Source organism: Arvicanthis niloticus, chromosome 2 (genome assembly GCF_011762505.2).
Source record: "Arvicanthis niloticus isolate mArvNil1 chromosome 2, mArvNil1.pat.X, whole genome shotgun sequence".
NCBI lineage: Eukaryota > Metazoa > Chordata > Mammalia > Rodentia > Muridae > Arvicanthis > Arvicanthis niloticus.
Window position 1 is genome coordinate 102,207,122 of NC_047659.1, and position 25,760 is coordinate 102,232,881.

A 25,760-nucleotide genomic window follows, 5' to 3' on the forward strand; every position below is an offset into this window, starting at 1 on the left:
TAAGTGTGGTTTGTAGATCTAGTGAGACTCTATAGAAGAAACTAATCTTTCATTTGCAAATGGTTGGCCTTTGGTGATAGCTTTGGGGCTACATTCCTTTGGCGGAACAGAACTATTTGGTTTTCTCCTATGTGTGTGGCCTGTCTAGTCTCAGGCTCTCTCTTAGTCAGCCAAGCAGTGTTGTCAATGGGTTCCGTCTCATGGAGTAGGCTTTAAAGCCAAACAGAGAGTATTTTGTTACTCTTATTACTCTTGTACCACTATTGTACAGTCTATTGTGAAGACAGGTCACCATTGTAGACTGAAGATTTCCTAGGTTGGTGCATACCTCTCTCCTTTGTTAGTGTACAGAGTGCACTAACATACTGCATACAGAATACACTAACATACTGTATACAGAGCACACTAACATACAGAGCACACTAACATACAGAACATACTAACATACACAGCACACTAATATACTCCTGTACCATGAACTTGTGAGTAGTGGTAAAGACTCTAGGTAGGCATCATCTTGATTTCTCTGTGTTCAATGAATTATGTAGGTGCTGTCTTCAGCAATAGGGTCTTACCATCAGTTTGTGGAGAGCAACCAATGGCCTTGGCAATAGCCTGTGTTGTTCGGGTTTCCATGGGGCCCCTCTGGCCAGTAATTCAATTAGATATAAACCATTCCTGGTGTTGGAGGTTTCACATGGAGGTGAGAGAGGTCTAGTTGGGGATTTGCCTTCCCCCTGATTATTTGGTGACTCCATTTAGATTTCTTTCATGCATGCATGTATTCTAAGAGGCATTTACTAGTATAGTCGGTTTCCATATGACCCTTAAATGTCCCTTAGTGTCAGTTTTTCCTCCCTGTAGTCCCTTCCTGACCCTCCTCTTTCCTCCCAATCTTCATTTAATCCTTCTGGTCCAGCTTCTTCTGTGTATCTCCATAACTATATATTCTGTTCTCCCTACCTTAGAGGTTTCTTCCCTCCCTGACTAGTCCCTATTTACCTAACTCTGTGGTTAGACAGATAGTTGCATACCTATCAAAAGTTTAAAAGCTAACATATAAGAGAACACATACCATTCTCCTATTTGTCCTTTTGTGTCTGGGTTACGTCAGGATGATTTTTTTATACCTCCTGTTGGGGGTTTGATTTGTGCTTACAGGGGAATTTGCACACTACAGGTCCCTACCAACAGTTGGATTTTTGACAGGTCAATAAAGAGTCAGTGGCCAACAGCTGGGCAAGGGGAAAGAGGCCGGACTTTGAGGATTCCTGCCAAGAAATGCAGGGGAGAAGAAAAGAGGATTCTGTCATGAGAGGGGTGTAGGACAGACCACACTATGAAGAAGCAGGAGGGTGAGAAGGCTGAAATGTAGGTGCAAGGGGAAAGCGGCCCCACAGAAGGGCTGCCCAGAAGAAAACAGGGCAGCAAAGATAAAATATAGGTTTAGAATACTGGAACTCAGGAATACCAGAGGGGAGTGTGTGCTAGCCGCATGGAGGTTTGGAAGTGGCCAGGCATTGAGCTAGTTAAGGTTTATTAAATATAAAGTAAGTGTGTGTGTGTGTGTGTGTGTGTGTGTGTGTGTGTGTTTTCATTCATGAATCTAGTGAACTCTGGTGGGTGGTAAGAAGTGTTAAATATTTACCGTAGCAGCTCCTGTGACTTTCATGATTTCAGGGCTTTGTTTGAGACAGTCTCATTACATAGCTCTGGCTGTTCTGGAACTTACTATGTAGAGTCAGGCTGGCCTTGAACTCACAGAGATCTATCTGCCTCTGCTTCCCAAGTGCTGGTGTTAAAGTCATGTGCTACTATACTTGTCTTATACCCCCCTTTTCTTTGTGACAGCTTAGTGATATTCCATTGCATAAATATACCACATTTTCTTTATCCATTTATCTGTTGATGGACATCTAGGCTGTTTCCTGTTTCTGGCTAGAGCAGCAGCAAACATAGAAGAGCAAGTGTCTCTGCAGTGGGATGTAGAGCTTTGTGGATATAATGACCAGGAGTGTGTAGGTGGCTCTTGAGGTAGATCTGTTCCAAGCTTCCTGCACGCTGATTTCTATAGCGGCTGTCTACTTTTGCACTCTTACCAGCAATGGATGAGTGTTCCACGAACTCCACATCTTCCCCTGAATGAGCTGTCATTTTCTTAATCTTGGCTATTCTTATTGGTGTAAAATGAAATCTCAAAGTCTTAATTTATATTTCCTTGATGACTAAGGGTGTTGAATGTTTCCTTGCCTCTCAACCATTTGTGTTTTATCCTTGGAGACCACTCTATTTCTCTACCTTATTTTTTTAATTGGATTTTTTGTTTTACTGATTTCAGGTTTTCTTTTTTAGTGTGTGTGTGTGTGAAAATCTTTTCTCATTCAGTAGGCTGCCACTTTGTCCAAATGATGGTGCCATTTGTCATATAGAAGCTTTTCAGTTTCATGAGATCCCATTTATTAATTGTTGTACATAGTGTCTGTGCATTGGTATTATGTTCAGAAAGTCTTTTTCTGTGCCGACGAGTTCAAGGCTATTACACACTTTCTCTATCTCGTCTAATTCTGAAGTCCTTGATCCATTTAGAGTTGAGTTTTGTGCAGTGATCTATTTGTGTTCTTCTACATGCAGCTCCATGTGTTGAAGATCATGTCTTTTTCCCAGTGTGTATTTCTGGCTTCTTTGTCAAAATCACATATCAATTGATATGTGATCTTGTTTTGGGGTCTTTAATTCAATTCCATTGATCAATCTGTCTGTTTTGGTGCCAGTACAATGTTGCTTTTATTACTATAGCTCTATAGTACAACTTGAGATTGGGGATGGCCATTCTTTAGCAGTTCTTTCATTATTCAGAATTGTTTTAGTAACTAGGTGTGGTGTCACATGCCTTTAATCCCAGCACTCAGGAGGCAGAGGCTGGCAGATCTCTGCCTTTGTGGCCAGCCTGATCTTTGTGTCCTAGAACAGATTGTCTTCTAGAACAGTCATGAACGCAGAGAAATATTGTTTCAAAAACTTAAACACAATGCCAGAATTCTTTTAGTTATCCTAGCTTATTTTTGGGTTTCCATATAAAGCTGAAAATTGGCCTTTTAATTTCTGTGAAAAATTTTTTTAAGAGTTTTGATGGGGCCGGGCGGTGGTGGTGCACGCCTTTAATCCCAGCACTTGGGAGGCAGAGGCAGGCGGATTTCTGAGTTCAAGGCCAGCCTGGTCTACAGAGTGAGTTCTAGGACAGCCAGGGCTACACAGAGAAACCCTGTCTCGAAAAACCAAAAAAAAAAAAAAAAAAAAAAAAAAAAGAGTTTTGATGGTGGTTGTGTTAAATCTGTAGATTATTTTTGTTAGAGTGACCACTGTTATGGTTTGAATAATAATTGCCCCTATAGGCTCATATATTTGAATGCTTAGTCTTCATGGAGTGGTACTATTTGAGAAAGATTAGAAGAATTAGGTGTGGCCTAGTTGGAGGAAATGTGGGGTGGGCTTAGGCTTTAAGGTTTCAAAGCCCATGCCTGGCTGATGGACCTGGAACTCTATATGTAGACCAAATTGGCCTCTAAGTCAGAGAGTGCAGTCGGCTGCTTCAGCCTCTAGAGTGCTGAGATTCAAGGTATACAGCACCACAGTCAGCATAATTGGAGGTTATTATTATTTATTTTTCTGAACAACAGCACCTTTCTTGGTTATTGGTGGGGGGAGCTGCGGTGTTGGAAAATCAGTGGCCTCAAAGCCACCCTAAGCCAATGGCTTCTGAATTGATTTCTCTCTATTGCCTGTGGGATCAGGATGTAAAGCTCTCAGCTCCAGGACCATGACTTCCTGCTTTGGCCACCAAGCTCCCTGCTATGATGATAATGAACTAACCCTCTAAAACCTGGAGGAAGCCCTTAATTAAATGCTTTCATTTGCTGTGGTCATGGTGTCTCCTAATAGCAATGGAACAATGACTAAGCCAACTCATTTCATAATATTAATCCTACTAATTCACAAGCATGCGATCGTTCCATTTCCGTATCTTCTTCAGTTTCTTTTTCCAGTGTCATAATGTGTTGATCATAGAAGTCTTTCACTTGCTTGGTTACAGTTACCCCACATCCTTTTTTTTTTTTTTTTTTTTTTTTTTTGAGGCCATTGTGAAAGGTACTGTTTTCCTGATTTCTTTCTCAATCCATTTGTCATTTGTACATATCTATCTACTATATCTATCTATATCTGTATCTGTATCTATCTATCTACCTATCTATCTATAAAGGATACTTCTTTTTATTTATTTTTTCTGGTTTTTTTTTTAATGTGAATGGCTGTTTTGCTATATATTTGTCTGTGCATCACATGTGCTCAGTGACCATGGAAGTCAGGAAAGGGTGTTGAATTCCCATGAACTAGAGTTATGGATGATTGTGAGCCACCATATGCATGCTGGGAATTGAACCTGGGTGCTATGGAAGAGCATCCAGAGCATATACCCCATTGAGCCATCATACCCACTAAGCCATCTCCCCAGCCCAAGGCTACTGATTTTTTGTTGTTGTTGTTGTTGTTTTGTTTTTGTTTTTCAAGACAGGGTTTCTTTGTGTGTCTCTGGCTATCCTGGAACTCACTCTGTAGACCAGGCTGGCCTCGAACTCAGAAATCTGCCTGCCTCTGCCTCCCAAGTGCTGGGATTAAAGGCGCACCACTGCCCAGCAAGGCTACTGATTTTTGTGTATTACTTTTGTATTCTGATACTTTGTATCCAGATGTTGAAAATGTTTATCTGCTGAAGCCATTTCCAGGTGGAACTTTTAAGGTAATTATGTATACAATCATATATATCATCTGCAAGTAATGATACTTTGAATCTTCCCTTTCTATTTGTATCTTGTTGATCTCCTTCAGCTGTCTTATTACTCTAGCTAACACGTCAAGTACTATTTTGAATAGGTATGGAGAGAGTGAACAACCTTGTTTTGTTTCTAATTTTCATGAAAATGCTTTAAGTTTCTCTCCATTTAGTTGATGTTAGCTATAGGCTTCCTACAATTTGCTTCTGTTATTTTTGAGGTATGGTCCTTCTATCCCAAATCTCTCTAGGACTTTTATCATGAAAGGGTGTTGGATTTTGTCAAATACCTTTTCTGTATCTAATGAAATGATCATGTGGTTTTTGTCTTTCAGCCTGTTTATATGGTAGATCATCTTTACTAATTTACATATATTGAACCATCCCTGCCTCTCTGGAATGAAGCTAACTTGATCATGTTAAGATCTCTTTTTGATAGTTTTTGGATTCTGTTTGCAAGTATTTTATTGAGAATTTTTACATTTATGTTCATAACGGAAATTGGTTTATAATTTCCTTTCTTTATTGGGTCTTCGTGTGGTTTAGGTATTAGGGTAACTGTAGCTTTGTTTTAGGGTAACTGTTTTTATTTGTTTTATTAGGGTAACTGTAGAATTAGGCAATGTTCCTATTTGCAGAATAATTTGAGCAGTAATGGCATTAATTTGACTTTGAAAGTCTGGTAGAATTCTGCACTGAATCCATCTGGCCCCTGTTGTTTGTTTTTGGATTTTGTTTTTGTTTTCTGTCTGTTTTGTTTAGCTGGGAGACTTTTAATTACTGATTCTATTTCACTAGGGATTGTGTAACTGTTTAAATTGCATCTGTTCTTTATTTAACCTTGGTATATATCTATCAATTTTTTTAAAAAAATATTTTCCAATTTGGTGGAGCACAGATAGAATATCCTTATGATTCTCTGGATTTCTTCAGTGTTTGTTATGAGCTTCTCCTTTTCATCTCTAATTATATTATTTTGGCTAAAGGTTTACCAATCACTTGATTTTCTCAAAGACCAAACTCTTTGTTTTGTAGATTTTTTTGTAGTTTTTTTGTGGGGGTCTGCTTTATTAATTTCAGTCCTAAGTTTACCTATTTTTTGCTGTCTATCCTTTTTGGGTGTTACTTCTTTTTGTTCTAGATCTTTCAGGTGTGCCACTAAGTTGCTATTATGAGATTTTTCCAGTTGTTTTATAGGCACTTATTGCTATGAACTTCCATCTTAGAACTTCATTGTGTCCCATAAGCTTGGGTAGATTGTGTATTCACTTTCATTCAATTCTAAAAAGTTTTAAATATCCTTTTTAATTTCTATCTTGACCCATTTTTCGTTCAGTAATGAGTTGTTCAGTTTCAATGAGTTTCTAAGTTTTCTGTTATTTCTATCATTGTTGATATCTAACTTTAATCCTTAGTGGTCAGATAAGATGTGTTCCAGTGTAGAGGAGATAAAGTAAGTTACGATGTTGATCTACTGTGATGGTAGCTTTAACTGTCAACCAGGAAGGGAATCTCAATAAAAATGATCTAGATTAGGTTGGCCTGTGAGCTTGCTCCTTAAGCAGGGAGGTAAACAACTCACAATAGTTCCAGGAAGTTCCTAAAACTGACCAGGTCCTCTAAGTCCCTTTCTGCCAGAGTAAACAATAAAAGCTGAGAGTCCCTCTCAGACAAAGAAAAGCTGAGCTGCACAAAAAATTCTGAGACCAGATCAGCTGCCTGGAAGAGGCAGAAACCAGCCAGCTGTGGGCAAGACGTTTAGAGCAACTGAGGTACTTGGAAAGGACACTCTCCAACCAGTTGAGTTACCTGCAGGCTGTGAAGTGTGTTCCAGGTTCCCAGCTTTGTGAACTGTCACCCATGCTGGAGTGGGCTTTGGTGATGTTGCTCTCTTTGAGTCATTTCTGCTCCTGTCAGTAACTTCTTACTTAATCCTGTTAAGGAACTTCAATAAAAAGTCACTGGTTCACCAATCGGACTTTGGTGGTATCTTTACTTTGGTCTGTCATGGGTTCTCCAACTGGGATAATTTTTGTCTCACCAGGAAACGTTTTGTTACACAACAGCATCTAAAATGCAACAGGTGAGTCTGTGAAGAAATATGGGTAAGATTGTGGAGCTGGGGTCATTTAGAGATCCACTAGTCTGATGATGAATAAATTGTAGCAAAGAAGAAGCTTTTACTCATATATGGGCACTAGGTCTACACCTGGGACTTAGTAAGAGTGTTACAGCTCTGAGGGGAAAGGTTTCCTCAATGGAAGTGTTATAGTTATAGCTCTGAAGGGAAAGGTATCCTGACAGTTGAGAGCCAAGGAATAACACAAAGTCACACTGCACAACAAGCTTCACATACGATACTTATTGGGAAAGACACAAGAGTATGGCTGCCTTTGCTTGACCAAGAACCAAGAGGGAGACAGACAGACAGGTTTATACAGGGTTTCTTGGGGGTGGAATTTTCCAGAGTGGTCATTTCCAGGTTGGGGATTGCTGGGATTTCAAGCCCTGAGCTTGGGATGAGCCTAAGGATTGGTGGGATTTTTGATCTCCGGGACTGGTGAGTTTTTAAAACACAGAATTGAGCTTGGACTTTTAAACCCTACACTCTGAATTTTTAAAATGCAGGGACTAGCCACCTAGTCAGAGGTTTATAAAGGCAAAGAATATAAAGTTACATTCTGTTTTCAAGCAATCAGAAGGTCCTCTTATGCTAAATAAGCTTTTGTTTACAGAAGCAGAAACAGCAGTAATTTTTTTTTTTTTTTTTTTTTTTTTTTTAGACAGGGTTTCTCTGTATAGCCCTGGCTGTCCTGGAACTCACTCTGTAGACCAGGCTGGCCTCGAACTCAGAGATCCGCCTGCCTCTGCCTCCCAGGTGCTGGGATTAAAGGCGTGCGCCACCACTGCCCGGCAAAACAGCAGTAAAAAAAATTAACTCTTAACAGTTCTTAACATTAGAATTCTAATTTTGTTTTACAGTTTTCTTAAGCATGGATTTTTTTTTAAACATTTAAACCAAAAAGATATTCATTAACATAGTTAGCCATCATATTTCCCTGAGTGATACCTTGAATTAAATCTTTAACTCTGTGGTGGGTACCTTTTTTAGTTAGGGTTTTATTGCTGTGAAGACACCATGACCAAGACAACTCTATAAGCACACATTTAATTGGGGCTGGTTTACAGGTTCAGAAGTTCAGTCCATTATCATTAAGGTGGGAACATGGCAGCATCCAGGCAGGCATGGTGCAGAAGTTGAGAGTTCTACATCTTCATCTGAAGGCAGACAAGAGAAGGCTGGCTTCCAGGCAGCTAGGATGAGGGTCTTAAGCCATGTCCAAAGTGACACACCTACTCCAACAAGGCCACACCTCCTAATAGTGCCACTCCCTGGGCCAAGGATATACAAACCATCACAGTACTTGTTCATATAGGGACTTGATTACCATCAGCTTAATAGCTCCTAAGTGGAAATTTATATATCTGGTTAAGGCATCAATGATGCAGGGTTTGATGGTTTGTATATGCTCTGCCCAGGGAGTGGCACTATTAAAGGGTATGGCCCTGTTGGAGTAGGCGTATGGCTGTGGGTGTGGGCTTTAAGACCCTCATCCTAGCTGCCTGGAAGTGAGTATTCTGAGCCTCTGAACCTATAAGCCAGCCCCAATTAAATTATAAAGGTTGCCTTGATTGTGGTGTCTGTTCACAGCAGTAAAACCCTAACTAAGATACAGGGCCAACCCTAATCAGCAGGAGCAGGAGGCCGAGTTACTATCCAGGAAGGGTCTGAGAAAGAGAATGGGAACCAATCTGGCTTATTTGTTTGTTTGTTTGTTTGTCTTTTTTCTTTTCTTTTCCCTTTCTTTTCTTTTCTTTTCCCTTTCTTTTCTTTTCTTTCCCGACCTTCTCCCTTTCTGTCTCCCACTTCCACACTTCCACGCCCCCAGAGCACAGCCAAGTTCTCTCTGGTGATTCCTTAATGGTTTGTATAGGACAGACAATAACAATTCTCCCCTAAAGCTGTACAGTAACCTCCTTGGTCTGCACAGAGCAGGTCAAGTGCTCTCCCATGCTGTAGAACCACCTCATCTGATGCACCCACCTGTTCTTCTAGCTTGGCAATATAGATAGATCCTGGTTTATGTGGCATCCTAGGTTTTTTAAATTAATGTCAGCTATTACTGTAGCAATGGTGCCAAGAGTGGCTCCTGCTGTTTCTAACCCTAAGCTTACTATGAGGTGATTACAAGGGGAATTACATGTTTTCCCCTGAACATGGAGACTGGGAGAGCGTGTGTGTTTTTGCATATATGTGTTTTCTCCCTACTGGACTATCATAAATGTACTTCCAGGGGGAATAGGGATACTAAGATACAGAATTTTAGGGATTGATAATTTGCCAAATAGGCAAGCATGGTTACAAACTCTCATCACATGCAAACAAAAGTTTTAACCAGGAGGTGAGGGAAGGAATGTCCACCTGACGAAGTGGTGGCCAGGAGCTATGAGACATTCATGGCAAGTTTGTATTTAGTCTTAAAGGGAGATCTAGACATATCTCCAATGAAAGAGCAGAAGGGAACATAGTGAGAAAAACAACATCATTAGTCTACAATCTGCATCAGTCATATCTTTAGTATATCTCCTAAGGCCTTGGTGATGATCTATTTTTCTACAGCTGGGTTGTCATCCCCTGTGATGAGCTTCATCTGGGAGTGATGCATCCAGGTGCAGATGCGCTCTACCTTGACAGCAGTAGGGGTGGTCAGGATGACAAGGTGTGCTCCCTTCCAGCCAGGTCCCAGTTTCCTTTAGACCTAATATTCCAGGCTTGTTTTGAGGATAAGGGGTGACATACTCTCTTCTATAACTGCTTCTCAACTATAATTAGGGCATTGTTAGGGCCCGTGAAGACTGGAATGCTAGCCAAAGACTAAGAGTTGGAAGTTCAGCCAGTGGGGCTGTGAGTTCATCACAAGCATCTTGTTTGTTGACTCAGCTGAGGAGATGAGGATCAATCTTATTGACTGTACTAAGTTATATCAGCTTTCTGCAAGTCTGGGCTTGCAGCCATTTGGAGAAGTTTGAAGTCTGCGGCTGATTTCTGAATGGAGTCTGTCAGCCAAGTAAGTGTAAATCTGCTGAGACAGATATAGACTGTGGACAGAAGTTAAAGTTTAGGAACTTAAAGGAAAATCTTTCATTTAGAACTTTCCCCTTCAGGAATTATCAGCAGGAGGAGAAGCTTAGGCTGTTGCTTGACTGGAATACTTACTGGAATCCATTTGTCCTGTGACAAGTGAATCCTAGTCACAATTCTCTGAAGTTTATATAAATTTAAAACTTACAAAAAAGATAAAAGTTTTAGATATTAACATTACATTAGGTATTAACATTACCACATCTTGTAATAAGTATTGAAATCTATTTGTAGAAAAAGCAGTAGACCCATACCTGTAAGTCGTAGTAAAAACTTGGGGACCTATCTATCTATCTATCTATCTATCCCTGGCTCTATATATCTGTCAAATATGTAACCCTCTCGATATACATCTGTGTATATATATATGCATACATATATATACGTATAAAATGGATGATTTTAGTATGATGTGAAACATTTTTATTTTCTACTTAGGAAATGACTAAAGGAAATTTAAAATTTTGATCTTGTGACTGTTATAGTAGTCAATGTTTTATCGGAGCCAGATAAGCTATTTATCAAAAGTCCATTGATTAATATGTTAAAATTCTGAACCTTTAAAATCTTAACACCATATATAGACTTTAAGTTTTTTTCTGTTTTGTTTTTTTTTTTTTTTTTTTTTTTTTTTTTTTTTGGTTTTTCGAGACAGGGTTTCTCTGTATAGCCTTTGGCTGTCCTGGAACTCACTTGGTAGACCAGGCTGGCCTTGAACTCAGAAATCCGCCTGCCTCTGCCTCCCAAGTGCTGGGATTAAAGGCGTGCGTCACCACCGCCCGGCAGACTTTAAGTTTTATCATTATTATTTTTAATTATTTTCTCAAATTCTTACAATTTTCATACACCTCAAACCATTTTTCTCCCAATAATTTACCATGAAACACAAGTGGTTGGTTACTGATCATTGCAAAGCAAGTTCTTTTAAATAGGAGAATAGAAAAAAAAAAAAAAAAAACCCACCACCACCAACAACAACAAAAACCAAAACAACCCCCCCCCCAAAAAAAAAAAAAAAAAACACTGAAACCTGTTTTGTGACTTTGCCTTACCAGAACTAATAGGCAAGGCCTGATTTTCACAAATAAAAGGCATTGACTAGACACTTGCTGCAAACTGATAAATCTACAATTAATGGTCAACACTACCAGAGATCTGAAAAGGATACATTTGAACAGGAAGTATAAACCAAATGACCTCTGTAACAATAAAATGACAGACTGACCAGCTACTCTAGGCTCCTTCTTAGCAATCTCAGTGGAGGCAGAGAGGCTTCAGGCTTCTGTGATCACACAGGACAGTTTTAAACCTTTGCCGGCCACACAGGGTAGTGAGATTCAGGAAACTTTCCTGTGGTTCAGGAACTTGAGAGACTGGCCTACCTTGCAAGTCAAAGAGAAGTGATCAATTCTCCAGTGTCTGCTTGTTCAGTCTCGACAGGAGGTGGGTAAGGTGGGTCAGTTCTTTCCATTGCCTGGCATTACCACAATCCAGGTAGAGACTTTTGAGGGTGGGGTGGAGATCTTAGGAAATGGCTTTTTTTTTTTTTTTTTTTTGACTGTCACAGGTAGCCCTTTTCATTAAACACTCAAATGCCATATTTAGCAGATCTCCAACAAGTTTTTTAAGGCCATCTATTAAGTATATCTGACTTTAAATAAAACTTATCCCTGTCAATGAATTACATTTGTTCTTAGCATGTTGAAGAGTTTGATCATTTATGTTATTGACTATTAAACTATATGTCCTAATTACAGCCTTAAAATTATAATTGAAGTTCTTTAGTATCAAAATAAAATTAATTATAAATGCAGCCCATAGACTGAGAATCTTATTTTTTTGGTCCTTTTATTTTTTTATTTGGTCCTTATTGTTTGTTTTCTTTCTTTCCTTTCTTTCCTTTCTTTCTTTCTTTCTTTCTTTCTTTCTTTCTTTCTTTCTTTCTTTCTTTCTTTCTTTTTCTTCCTTTCTTTCTAAAGCAGGGTTTTCCTTGTGTAGCTCTGGCTGTCCTGGAACTTGCAATGTTGACCAGGCTTCGAACTCACAGAAATCCACCTGCCTCTGACTCCTGAGTGCTAGGATTAAAGGTGTGCATCACCACTGCCTGGCTTTTTGATCCTTTTATAATGTGTAACTCGATTCTGTGAGCTGTGTTCTTGTGGTGTCATTGATCCCTCTGGCTTCTCCAGTCCCTTCTTCCCCTCTCCGAGACAGGTCTCCACTAGCCCTGTCTAATTTGGCTATGGGACTCTGCATCTGCTTTCATTGGGCTGGCCGAAATCTCTTTGGTCTCTCTGATGATGGTTATGCTAGGCTCCAGTTCCCAGTACATCATAAAGACCTACAACATGTAGAACAGACAGTCTGTGGCTGGGTGGGTGTCCCAGTCCCTTCACTTGAGCCCTTGCCTGGGTACAGAGGATCACCAACTCAGGCTCTGTGTCCCCCCATTACTAGGAGTCTTTTTTTTTATTATTATCAAATCATAATTTTTACTTTTTAACGCAGGGGTTATAAACACTAAAATGCAGGATGTGGGGAAGGGGATGACGCAGGAGCATAGGTGTTGAGGAGGAGTACAGATATCTTTCAGAACAGGGTATCAGCTGGGTGAAGGTTCAGGGGACAGGTCACTATGACTCTGCCTATGATTCACTTGTGCTAGGAGTCTTTTGAAGAGGAATTTTAATACCTTGATGGATTTGAAAGTGTAGGGCATGTCTAAATGACAATCCTGTTGGCTGACTGGATATCTCTGTGTTTTGGATCCACTGTCTCAATCTCAGATCCAAAGGATGAATTTGAGGCACCTAGAACTCACTGGCCATTGTGATGGATATTCTTGGTTGTCAACTTAACCATATATCTGGAATTGACTAAAACTCAAAAATGGCTGGGCACTCTTGTGAGGGATTTTTGCTTAATCATCTGAAGTGGAGAAATCCACTTCTAATCTGGATCTCTGATTAATCTTTGATGTGGGAAGACAGACCTTTAATCCAGTTCTTTTGAAGTGGGAAGACCAACCTCTAATCTGGGCCATACCATATGCTGGAAGCTTATATACAGATATGGAAGAAGGAAGTTGCTCTCTCTTTGTCTGCTTGCTCTCACCTTGCTACCAAGCCCACTCTTTCAGTGGCGTTAGAGCCTACTTCTTCAGGATTTCAGTGTGTACCAAAGACCAGCTGAGACATCCAACCTCGTGGATTAAACAGCTACTGGATTCTTGGAACTATGTGTTACAGAGTATGTGACCTCTGGGAAAAGACTATAGATGCAATCCAATTATAATTAAAAGATTTATTGATTAGGTGCTAGCAGAATGGATGATCTCTGAGCCAAATTTGAGACTGTTGTGAGAAAAGCCACAAGGGAAGGATCTTTCAAGGGTAAAACTGTAACTGCCGTGAGTGTTGACTGTGAGAAGCTTATTATGCCTCTGCTCAAGAGCGTTGCCCAGTAGTTGGTGGCAGCCATCTCACCTGGAGATTATGCTCCTGCTGACCACCCCAATGGTCATCCAAAGGCAATCATTGACTCTGATAAGGATACAGAAGTCCAGCACACTTGCTACCTCCTGAGTTGTTCATGTTTCAGAGCGCTCAACAGGATTAAGCCAAGGCCACGAGCCTTCAGGTCCACAGAACAGGCAGAGGTGCTCTCTACTGCTCCTCCTCCCTCCTCCTCGGTTCCCTCTGTGCCTCGTGGAACCCACAGCTGCCTCTTAGTTAGGAATGAGTTCAGGTATGGCCCAGGAGTTGTCATTGCTGGGTTGTGACTTTCTCTACACTGTGGCTGCCAGCACACAAAAGAGCAAATGGCTTTGTATTGGTCAGGGTTCTCTAGAGTAACAGAATGTACAGAACGAATCCATCTATCATCTATCTATCTATCTATCTATCTATCTATCTATCTATCTATCTATCTATCTATCTATTATCTATCTATCTTCCATCTCTGCCTGTCTGTCTATCACTATCTGTGTTTATCTATATCTGTGTTTATATGTAAGTTCCAGGTTGGCCTAGAACTTACAGAGACCCACTTGCTTTTGCCTCCTAAATGCTAAGATGAAGGTGTGCACCACCACATTTAGCCCGAAAATTTTTCTTGATATAAATTCTTTTAAAAATTAAAGATGATTATGTGTATGAATGTTATGCCAGCATGTACATTTGTAGACCACATGCATGCAGTGCCCATGGAGGCCATGGAGGCCAGAAGAGGGCATCAGATCCCCTGAAACTGGAGTTACAGATGTTTGAAAACTGTCATGTGGGTGCTAGTAATGAAACTTTGCTCTTCTGCAAGAGCAGCCAGCACTCTTAATTACTGAGATGTCTCTGCAACCCTAATTCAATTGTTTCCTACTGAGAAAACATCCTTGGTGCCCATTCCTTGATACTGGCTGCAAATTGCTCTCTAATCTCTAATTAATGTGGTTAATTAATTATGTAGTTAGTTTTTATAAATATCATGTAGGCATTCAAGAATGATTTTTTTCTTTTCATGACTGCAAAATTCTACAATGTCTTTCAGTTCAAATGTACTAACTGAACTGTTCAAATAATACATATACCTTAAACTTGCTTAATGTCGTTTCTCAATTGTTAAAAGACATTTGTTAAAAGTTTATTCTTAGAGAAATCATGAGTTAGTTTTCTTGCTGTCGGTTTTGTTTCATATATATTTTATCAATTCTTTTTAAGAATTAGATTATATTTATTAATTATCTGTATGTGTGTGTGAGCACATGAACCACAACTTAGGGAAGTCTGGTCTCTCCTTCTGTGAGAGTCCTGGGGATCAAACTCAGGTCTCTGGATTTCCCAGCAAGTGCCCTTATCTACTGAGCATCTCACTGGTCCTATTGGATCAATTCTTTTTTTTTTTTTTTAAAGATTTACCTGTTTATTATGTATATGAGTACACTACCATTGCTCTCTTCAGACACACCAGAAGAGGCACCAGATTCCATTACAGATGGTTGTGAGCCACCATGTGGTTGCTGGGAATTGAACTCAGGACCTCTGGAAGAGCAGTTGGTGCTCTTAACTGCTGAGCCATCTCTCCAGCCCTATTGGCTTAATTCTTACGAGCAGTTAGTTTATGTTTGGGAGACAGAGACATTTTAATCAGTAGTGAAGTATGAAGAGGGTGAAAATGATGTTTTCAGTGTGTCTGGGGGAACAGTCTGAAACATTTTAAACCTTGCTGAAACATCTTTGAAGAAAGATGAAATAGAAACAAATGTTTCTCCCAAAGAACTTTACTAAAAGTAAAGTGAACTCAAAGGTGCCGAGGTGCCCAGCAGTGTGTGGAAAGTGTTCCAAATGTGCCTGTTCCTCATCCATCTCTCAGTGCTGAGTCCCTCCCACCCCTTACAGATGTGCTCCTTGATCAACTTTCAGGAGTTTCTGCAGAACAAAGTGAAGCCACTGCTACCCTATGCTCTCATGAGATAAAAGTCCTTTCAAGGCCAGGACATTTGTTGTTTCCAGAAAGACTATTTTGAAATCTGTGGTAGAAACCAAAGTGAGAAAACCAAGGGAGGAACCAAGTGATAGATTTACTCCATGGCTCTTATATTTAAAGATCCTGAGATGAGGAAAAAGAATTATCAAAATTCAATAATTAGTCACTCCACCCAAAAAATAGATAAAAGTTTTAATAGATAATACACTGGTGGAAATTTAAAAAGACACCTATGATGTACCTGGGCTTTCCGTATCACTTGCCAGTCTGAGATTACAAATGGAGAAAATAATGAGGGCGGGGAAAGGGGTTGACAGGGCAGGAGGTAAGACGGGGTGAGAGTGCACACAAGCATCATCTACAAGCATGGGATTGTTAAGGCACAATTTTAATCAATAAAAGAGTGTGGAGAGCTTTTGGGGCTGCTTGGCAGGAATCCGACATTGGCCAAGGACAAGGAAATGGGCTTTAGGCAGGAATCTGACATTGGGCCATGACAAGGAAGTAATTTCAGTCAGGAATCCAAGTCTTAGGCTAGAACACAGAAGTAGGCCTCAGGCATGAACGTGACTGTGGGCTAGGACAGGGAAGTAGGCTCAGATATGTTTGTCATCCTAATGAGCCCTTAGAAACAGCAATCATGAGAGTGATCACTGGACTGTGTATATTGCCTTGTTTGTTCCTTGACTGTTTGTATCTATTGTATTGTTGGTTCCTCAACCTAGAACTGACCTAAATACTTGTATGTAATTAATTAAAAGGGTTTAAAAAAAAGTGAGAATAAACAAACCCGCCTCAGCCTTCAGCCTCAGAACTGGCTGGGGTCATGCTGCAATTTTGTCTAATCCTCTCTTTTCTTTTAATCCTCACTCCTGTGCTGGAGAACCTGTTGACTGACTGAGCGGGCTTGGTCTAAAGACCATACTTCTAGCTGTAGTTAATGAATCTTTAACTAAATCTAGTGACACTGTCTAGAATTAAAAAGTTATGTATCATAGGAAATTGTTAGAATTTATTGTACATGTTATTTGATGGAACGTCTGCTGTGGTTATTTATATATGTGATTGGCATGAAAAACTGGGATATGTTACAAAATGCATTTCTTGACATGATCCATTGTTCAAATAGTTTGAAATTTACTACATCAAAGCTGACCTGATGTTCTCAAGAGTATTAGTGAATGTTTGAGAAGTAACTTATAATTTTCCACATAAGAACTATAAGATCCACTCCTAGGATTCATCCAAGAGCAATAAAAACTTACCATGAGTACAAAGAGCTGCAGTCCTGGCATTTGGAACGTGGAGGCAGGAGGATCAGGAATTCAATGCCAGATTCAGCTTATTATTCAGTAAGTTCCAGATCAGCCTGGGTTAAAGGAGACCACCCATCACTCAATCTCAGAAAACAAAAGCTAGTAACAGTAACAGCAAAAACCCCCATTGATATCCTCACAAACCTATGTCTAAGTATTTAGTGATTTCATTCATCATTTCCTGAAAGAAGAAACAATCTAAATGCTCCTCAACTGTGAGAAAACTGGGGTGCATCTGGATAGCTGAATGCTACTGCACAGTCAAAGGATGTTACCCTGCTGGGGACGGAGCTCAGTGGTAGAGCACTTGCCCATCCTGCAAGAAGCCCTGGGTTCCAGTCTCTGCACTACCAAGGAAGGCTAAGAATCCCTAACAGGCATATTGACATGGGCGACTCTCAAATACAGTCCCGTAAATGAAAGAGACAAGGTTCCAAAGGCATTCTGCAAGGCACCAGATATTCTCTGTGACCTCTGGGGTGTGTGTGGGGTGGTTACAGAGGGACAAGGGGGAATCGTCTGTGGGGTGATGACACGTTTGTATATTGCTTGTACTGGTAATAAGACAACTGTGTGATGTGCCGAGAGCTGTGGGACTCTGCATTGAAAGGGTGAGGCACCAGGTGTAAAATGATACCTTAACAAAAGAGGAGAAAAGCCAAGGGGAAGAACGCGACCCCAGTCTCTGACACAGAAGCACATATATTCTGTCACAGAGATGCCAAGTCACACGTAGACAACAATGCATCACCAGTTCCACAGCTGCACAATTTACTTTATGATTCACTGCCCCCCCACCCCCCCCCCCACCCACACACCACCCCACACCAGATTCATTGGTGGCTGTCCAGTGGAATTCCCAGACAGTTCCGTTCAGTCCTCTTCCCCCCTGTAGTTGATGAGTTTTCCACCTGTTTGGCTAAGTACTGGATCAGATGAACACATTTGACCCTTCTCTCCCACATATCAAACTTCCCCCCTGTATCCATAGGAGGATACACGATAACCCCCAAGCAACTCAGGAACTTGCATTCCAGTGTGGAAAATACCTTCGAATACTGTTAAAAAGTACAGTAAGTTCGCCAAAAGCACTGTGACTTGGTAGGATGAGCAGACACTGCACATAGGACATTTCAGGACTGGAAAGACTATGTAGTCATTGTGAAGCTAAATGCAGGAAAGAAACCAGGCAAGTGGACAAGGCAACATGATTCAAACTGTGACTGAAAAAGGCAAACCTATAGAGACAGCGAAATGATCTGTAGTTGCCAGCGTGTCTAAAGGAGGGAGGCATGCTGGGTGGACTAAGCAGGTTTTTAGGATAGCAAAACTATTATTCTGTAAGAACTACAGTGCTGTATGTCTTAGGTTTTCTATTGCTATGATGAAACACCATGACCAAAAAGCAAGTTGGGGAGGAAAAGGGGGGGGGGATGATTCTGCTTATATTTCCACAGCACTGTTCATCATCAAAGGAAGTCAGGACAGGAACTCACACAGGGCAGGAACCTGAAGCAGGCTCCGATGCAGAGGCCATGGAGGGCTTCCTCATGGCTTGCTCAGCCCTCTTTCTTATAAAATGGAGGACCACCAGCCCAGGGATGGCACCACCCACAATGGGCTGGGCCTTCCCCCATCAATCACTTATTTAAAAAAATGCCCCACAGCTGGATTCTATGGAGGTATTTCCCCAGTTGAGATTCTTCCTCTTCAGTGTCAAGTTGTCTTAAGTCTAGCCAGCACATTAGATGTTCATTGATTATGTTTGTCAAAACTCATAAAATACACTATATGAAGAATGAGCTCTAACTAGAAACTGGACTTTTGTCATCAGCCTAGGTTCATCAGCTTTAACAAATGTGTCACACTAGTGCAAGAATGTTAAAGATAGGGAAGGGTCAGGGAACATGCATGAAAGTTTTACTTTCTATTGATTTTACCGCACGCTTCTAAAACAAAAAAAAAGGTTATTCATGTTAAAGATCTCTGAGGGGGCTGGAGAGATGGCTCAGCAGTTAAGAGCACTGACTGCTCTTCCAGAGGCCCTGAGTTCAAATCCGAGCAACCACATGGGGGCTCACAACCATCTGTAATGAGATCTGATGCCCTCTTCTGGTGTGTCTGAAGACAGCTACAGTGTACTCATATACATAAAATAAATATTACAAAAAAGTTTAAAAAAAAGTAAATAAAGATCTCTGAAGTGCGACTGCATATTAACCTGGAAGGCATTTTAGATTTAATGCAGTATCTTTTGATACAGAAAAGCTCTTCCAATGAGATAAAAATCTAAGCTTGAGAAGTATCATGCCATGGACCTGTGAAATGGCTCAGCAGCTTAGACCTTTACTGCCAAGTGTGACACCTGACTTCTGTCCCCAGAACCCATGTGGGGGAGAGAGAGAACTGACTCCCCTAAGTTGTCTTCTTGTTTCTATACAAGTCCCGTGGCATCCATGTACACACACACACACACACTCATGTGCTAAAAAAAATAGATTAACCAATGTTGTATCATGGTTTCATTGACAACATTAAAAAAAAAACTATTGTTACATATTTCAAAAATTTTTATTTTTAAGTAGTATGTGTTTATATGTTACTCACTGAGCCATCGTACTGGTACTGGCACACCATTTTTTCTTTTCAATAGGCCTCAAAATAATATATTATAAAACCAATCAGGTTAGATGAAATAGGTATAAATTTAAATAATAAAATAAATCAAGCAGATGTGGGGCTGATGTGCTGTCTGTGTGTGACTTTCACATCACTACAACAGGATACTTGACATAAGCAACTTAAGGGAACAAAGAAATTGGTTTTTGTTGCTGTTTTTTGAGATAGGGTTTCTCTGTGTAGCCTTAAACTCTACGTAGATCAGGCTGGCCTCGAACTCAGAGATCCACCTACCTCTGCCTCCCGAGTGCTAGGATTAAAGACGTGTGCCACTACTGCCTAGCTGAAAGATTTCTTTTGCATATGGTTTTAGTCCATCCTGGTGGAAAGGCTCACAACATGGCATACAGGAAACAGAGTAGGGTAGTAACAAGAAGGGCTGAGGCAAAATGCAGTCCCTGGGGACATGGCCTAGTGATTCCATGGCTCTTCTACCCACACAGAGTCTATTTAAATGAGTAGGCGGGGCTGGTGAGGAGGTACTTGCCATCAAGCCTGATGACCTGAGTTTGGGCCCCGGAACTCTCACATGTCTTTGATCTCTACTTGCATTTGGGGTACGCCCCAAAACCACACACACAAAAGAAATAAACAAGGGGGTTTACATCACCTGTTTCTTCCTGCCCAACTTGCTACAACCTGGTTTCCGTTGGAAGCACTCTGATAAAACATCAAACAATCTCACAAGGCCAAATAGAGGAGTTGTTGCCTCTCTCTCTGTCCCTCAAAAACTTCAGTACACTGACTGCTGCCTCCCACAGGGCAAGCTTTCTGCTTGCGGCTAACTTGACCCTATACTCTCTTGTCTCTCTCTCTCTCTCTCTCTCTCTCTTTGTTTTTTTGGTTTTTTTTTGTTTGTTTGTTTTTCGAGACAGGGTTTCTCTGTATAGCCCTGGCTGTCCTGGAACTCACTCTGTAGACCAGGCTGGCCTCGAACTCAGAAACCCGCCTGCCTCTGCCTCCCAAGTGCTGGGATTAAAGGCGTACGCCACCACTGCCGGGCTCTTGTCTTCTCTCTTAACTTCCTGGACACTGGTGGCTCCATTCTGTGGATAGATCCTGACCACTCCCTCCTCCCTATGCTAATAAAAAAAAAAAAAAAAAAAAACCTTAAATGATACAACATTTAGCAAATGATATAAAAATACATACTATGTTATATAATATAAATAATATATAATGTAAAAAAATATAATGTAAATAATATAAAATTTAGCAATGATCAAATCTTACAAGTAGCTGCTATGTCTTTCTTGGCAATTCTTTTCTTTTTAATTAAAAATTTTAAATTGTGTGTGTGTGTGTGTGTATATCTGTGTGTTTTCTTGTGCATGTGAGTACAGGTGTCCATGGAAGTCAGAAGAAGGCATCATATTCCCTAGAGGTGGAGTTATAGGTGGTTGTATGCTGGCAGATGTGGGTGCTGGGGACAGCCCTGGTCTTCTGTGGGTGTTCTTAACTGCTAAGCATCTCTCTAGCTCTTTATTTCTTCCTCCCCCTCCCCCTCCCTCTCCTTCTTCTTCTTGCAATTGTATAGAAGCGAGTGAAAAAAAACTTTGAACAACAGCCCAGAAACTTCCTGGGAGCAGCTAACTTTCTTGTTTTGGGAAAGTATTTGGGGTAGCTGGGGATAGTGGAAGTCTCTGTAGTCAGAAGGCAGGCAGGCTGACACAGAAACAAACCCCACATGGTTCCAGTTTTACGAGCTGCCCACAGTTGTGAGGTTTAATGAGACAGAAAACAGAATTGCAATTACCAGAGGCTGAGACAAGACTGGGGTTAGTGTTTGATGCATACAGGATTTTACTTTAGGACAATGGAAAGTTCTGGATGTGGGTAGAGAAAACAGTTATCCAAATTGTGAGTATATTCAATGCTATTGAACTGTACTTTTGAAATGATATTTTAATGTGGTATTCCATACTTAGTTACTAATTATAATTACCATGGGGGGGAAGTTGATATAAACCATGGTGTGTTTTTCAGTTGCATGACTTTGTGGAATTGGTTTTCTCTTTCTGCCTTTACTTGGGTCCTGGGGATATGACTCAGGTTCTCAGATTTTCACAGCTGATCCACCTCACTTGCCCTAATAAACATACATTTTTAATATGTACATGGAAAGAGAATAAAGTTTGATTTGGGGACATGCTAAGATTAAAATGCTTAGGTAGTTGGATCAGGTAGTGACCCAAGCTATCAATAAAGACTTAGCAGATGCCATATTGGAGCCATAAAGCCAGAGAACATGTAGGGAAGGTGTGTTGGTGGTCAGCATCTACCTATTGAGTGGAGCCGCTGGTGTCCAGGAAGGTAAGCGAGAAGATAAGAAAGTATAGGGTTAAAATTAGCCACAAGCAGAAGGCATTCCCTGTGGGAGGCAGCTGTAGTTTTCCAGGGCCTGAGAGAAGCAACAGTTACCAGATGTGGCCATGTGAGATTGCTTGGTGTTTTGTGGTGGGAAGAAACTCCTGCTATGAACTGGGAAGAGGTGCGGCAGCTGGAGACTGAGTCTGAGGTTGAGCGTGGTCTCGGGTATTTTTTGTTGATATACACTCCCTGTGCATGCTAGGCAGACGCTCTACTACTGAGCTACACTCCCAACGGTGGTTATTTTTAGATGAGATTTTGTGTGTGTGGAATGGCTTACCAGAGAAAGAGTGAGGGACTAAACAGGAGAGAGGGAGAATGAAAGGAGGGAGATGAGTGGAGTGAGGACCTTCAGTGGAAGCAGGACACCCCTGTACTTTCCAGAAGAGACTTCAGTCCTGACGTGGGTGAGGCCAGAGATGTGCTGATGGGGAAAAAAGCTCATGTCTGCTGAGCTGGTTGATTTTTGCAACTTGACACAAACCAAGACTCATCTGTGAAGATGTAACCACAGTTGAGAATATGGCTATATCAGATTGGCCTACAAGCAAGCTTGTGGGATATTTTCTTGATTAATAATTCTAGCATACTGGAGTTGATGCCACCCCTGGGCATATGGTCCTCGGTTGTATAAGAAAGCAGATTAAGCATGCCATGGAGGAGCGAGCCAGTAAGAAGTATTCCACCTTAACCTCTGCTTATGTTTCTGACACTATGTTCCTGCTTTGAGTTCCTGACTTGCTCAGAGATTGGGACCTAAGAGTTATAGGATGTTTTTGGTCATGGTGTTTAGCACCACGATAGAAAGGCTAACAATGGCTTCTGTTTTCTCAGTAGGGTGTGAAGTTGAGTCACCAGATGGCCTGGTTAGGGAATGTAAGAGGGTTCTGAACACTTAAGGGAGTATAAAGAAGTCACAGTAGAGACTGAGAGAGACAACTCCCAGGAGAAGGGCAGTGGGCCCTACAGAGCAGTGCTCTGGGGAGAGTCAACAAGGTCTAAATATAAAGCAGCCTCCATGGTCCTTAGAAAGGTATGTGAGGAGAGTATAGTTTGAGGCCACCCACACTTGTGGCTCTCAAGGTGAGATCATGGTCCAGCAGTATCAGCAGCATCGGCAGCACCAACAGCACCAGCAGCACCTGGGAACTCAGAAATCCAGACCGCAGCCTCTCCCCCACTTACTGAACCAGAAACTGTGAGGGTGCAGCCTAGTTTGCTCAGTTTCTCACAAGCCCTCCAGTGTTTCTGAAAGGTTAGAAGCACTGAATGAGGGGGAAGGAGCCAAGGGCATATGCATGAGCAAGTCCAGGCGAGCAGGGCAGCCATCCTCCCAGGCAGCCTTTCCTGGTGCTCTGAGCTCTGGTGTTCTTCCCTTCTACGGATCTACAAATCTATATGGAGAATAGAGTGCCATTCAAAGGAATTCTCAAATCTTTCTAATGAAGTACACACACACACACACACACACACACACACACACACACACACACACACACAGAGAGAGAGAGAGAGAGAGAGAGAAAGAGAGAGAGAGAGAGAGACATTGCAAGGCAAATAACATTTTTCAGACGCATCCTTCTATACATCTCTTGAGTCTGAATTCGAATGTTGAGCATTATGTATCGCTCTTTGCGCTGACCCCCTGTGCTTTGAAAGATTTTGGGGCTGTCCTTCCCAGGTTTCTCCTTTCAGGATAGCCACAAGAACCTTCTTGAGGCCTCATCTACCTCTCCACATGGCTCAGTTCTAGCTTCCAGTGCTGTTGGGGAAAAGTAACGATCAGGCTATTACCCTTGAGGAGCACGCTACTTCTCAGCTGAAATAGATTCAAGGATGACTCAGAGTCTCCCGGTCCTGCTAGTGACTCACGAGATGGTCTGTTTATGGGTAAGTGCTTCTCCCAGGAAGTCGACAGCCCTATCCTCCTACCTGAGTCACGAGCCCCGTGGTGCTCCCATCAAAGCAAAATTATCACCAAGACCAGGGGCAGTGAGCCAAAAACAGCCACCTAGATGTGGCCTCAAGAAGCCAGATGAGGGTTGAAGCTAAAGCTCAGATGACACTTGTTTCTGATTTGCTGGTGTCCTTGGGTAGACTGACAAAGCCTTCAGCACTCCTGTATGAAAATGGAGATAATGGGTAACCTAAGGAAACATCCAAAAGGTGCAAAAGTAAACCTGGAAACCAGCCTGGGAGAGACATTTTGGTACCAAAGGGAGAAGTCCTGGGGATGATTTAATCTCTGAGGACTTCCAGGATGATCTATAGTTTGAGTAAGTCCTGACAAACAGTGGGAGAAGGACATGTAGGGGTCTCCAGAGGACAAGGAACACTACGGGGATGGGATAGAAGGAGGTCAGATTTTAGGACCCAGTGGCAGAGGCTCGAGTGTCCAGTAAGAGACAGGGGAGGTCAGCAAGTACAATCACAACATCCCAAGACTTTGGTTTGGGGATCCCACCTACTTGTCCCTGTCTGTCTTCTTTACTGTCTCTTCTTCATTGTTACTACTACCTACCCCACCCACTGCCCGCACCTGAAATTTCCCCTTGTCATCTTCTTTCTCCTCTGCTACATGACTGAGCATCGAAGCGGGCCTTGTGTGGGTTGAGTCCTTCTTTTCCTGTTTAGTTGGTGTGTGGCACAACCATCAGCCCATCCTGTTTACTCCTTACTGACACATAGGTTGTGGTGCAAGCCTATCAACAAGACCCCCGAGTGTGGGAAGCGTCAGGATGCTGACACACACTGTGACCAGATTTGTTTGTTTCACTGGAGCCTAGGATGTTCCATGTGCTGTATGCACCCATGTCTGGGACAGTCAGCTGTGCTGTTGACGTCAATGGCCCATCGTGCTGGGCGGCCATGGCTCAGGACTCAGAACAGACCTCCTGAGTGAGTGCATATTGCACAGCTCCTTAGAACATGGGGGACACCTCAGTGAGAAGAGGTGTGCATGGTGTGGGAACATTGAAAGGCATCTCATTCCACTTTGAGGGAGTTGGGTACATAAGAGTAAAGGAGCTGAGTGAGCAAGTGCCTGCCCCACACCCCCTCTCTGTCTGCCTCCCCTTGATTGAGTCTCTTTTAGTTCTTTCTTTTTTTTTTTTAATCATTGTTGGGTTTTTTGTTTTAGTTTTAGTTTTTGTTGTATTGTTGTTTTATTTTCCCAAATCCCAAGTAATGGCCACAATTTAGACTGTAAGTGGATGAAAATTTCTGGTTGGGTGGCAGGAAGAGGACATGCCCATGGAAGGATAGATGGTGGTGGTGATTCTTGCCCAAGACCAAATTCCTAAACTCTGAGTACAAGGGTCTGAATAAACAAAGATCATCAGACAAAAAGCCAGGGCACAAACAACACTCATATAAGCAAATAATCTAAGGTGAGAGGCTTTGAATAATCTGAGGGAGGTCTGGGGTTCCCACAGTCATCCAGAACTTTCCAGGCCACTGGTTTTCTGGCCTGGTTGTACGTGAGGTATGAAGGGGAAATGTCAAACAGTCCTGACTTCCTTTTAGGAGGGAGAATCCATTTTGTGTCTTTCTTCTGCTTCCTCTAGTGGGAGAGAAGAGACAGTCTGTAATCGAGGGTGCTGCTGGTGGTGCTGCTTGATAGAACAGGTTATGAAGTTCCTGGTCTTAATTTAAATCTGCCTGCCCCAGAAATCTGTTCTTGAAGATAAGAGAGAGGTATCCCTTGGGAAATTTTCTCTCTTGTCAATTACCTGCAAAGATGGCTGCCAAGGCTTCTTGCTAGTTCTCTGTCCATGCCTACTGCATGATGGCCTGTATTTTCCTAAAAATGATATGTTGGAATTTTATTCCCCAGTGCTTCCAAGTCTGACAGCATTTGTCATAATTTGAAAAAATATATATATTC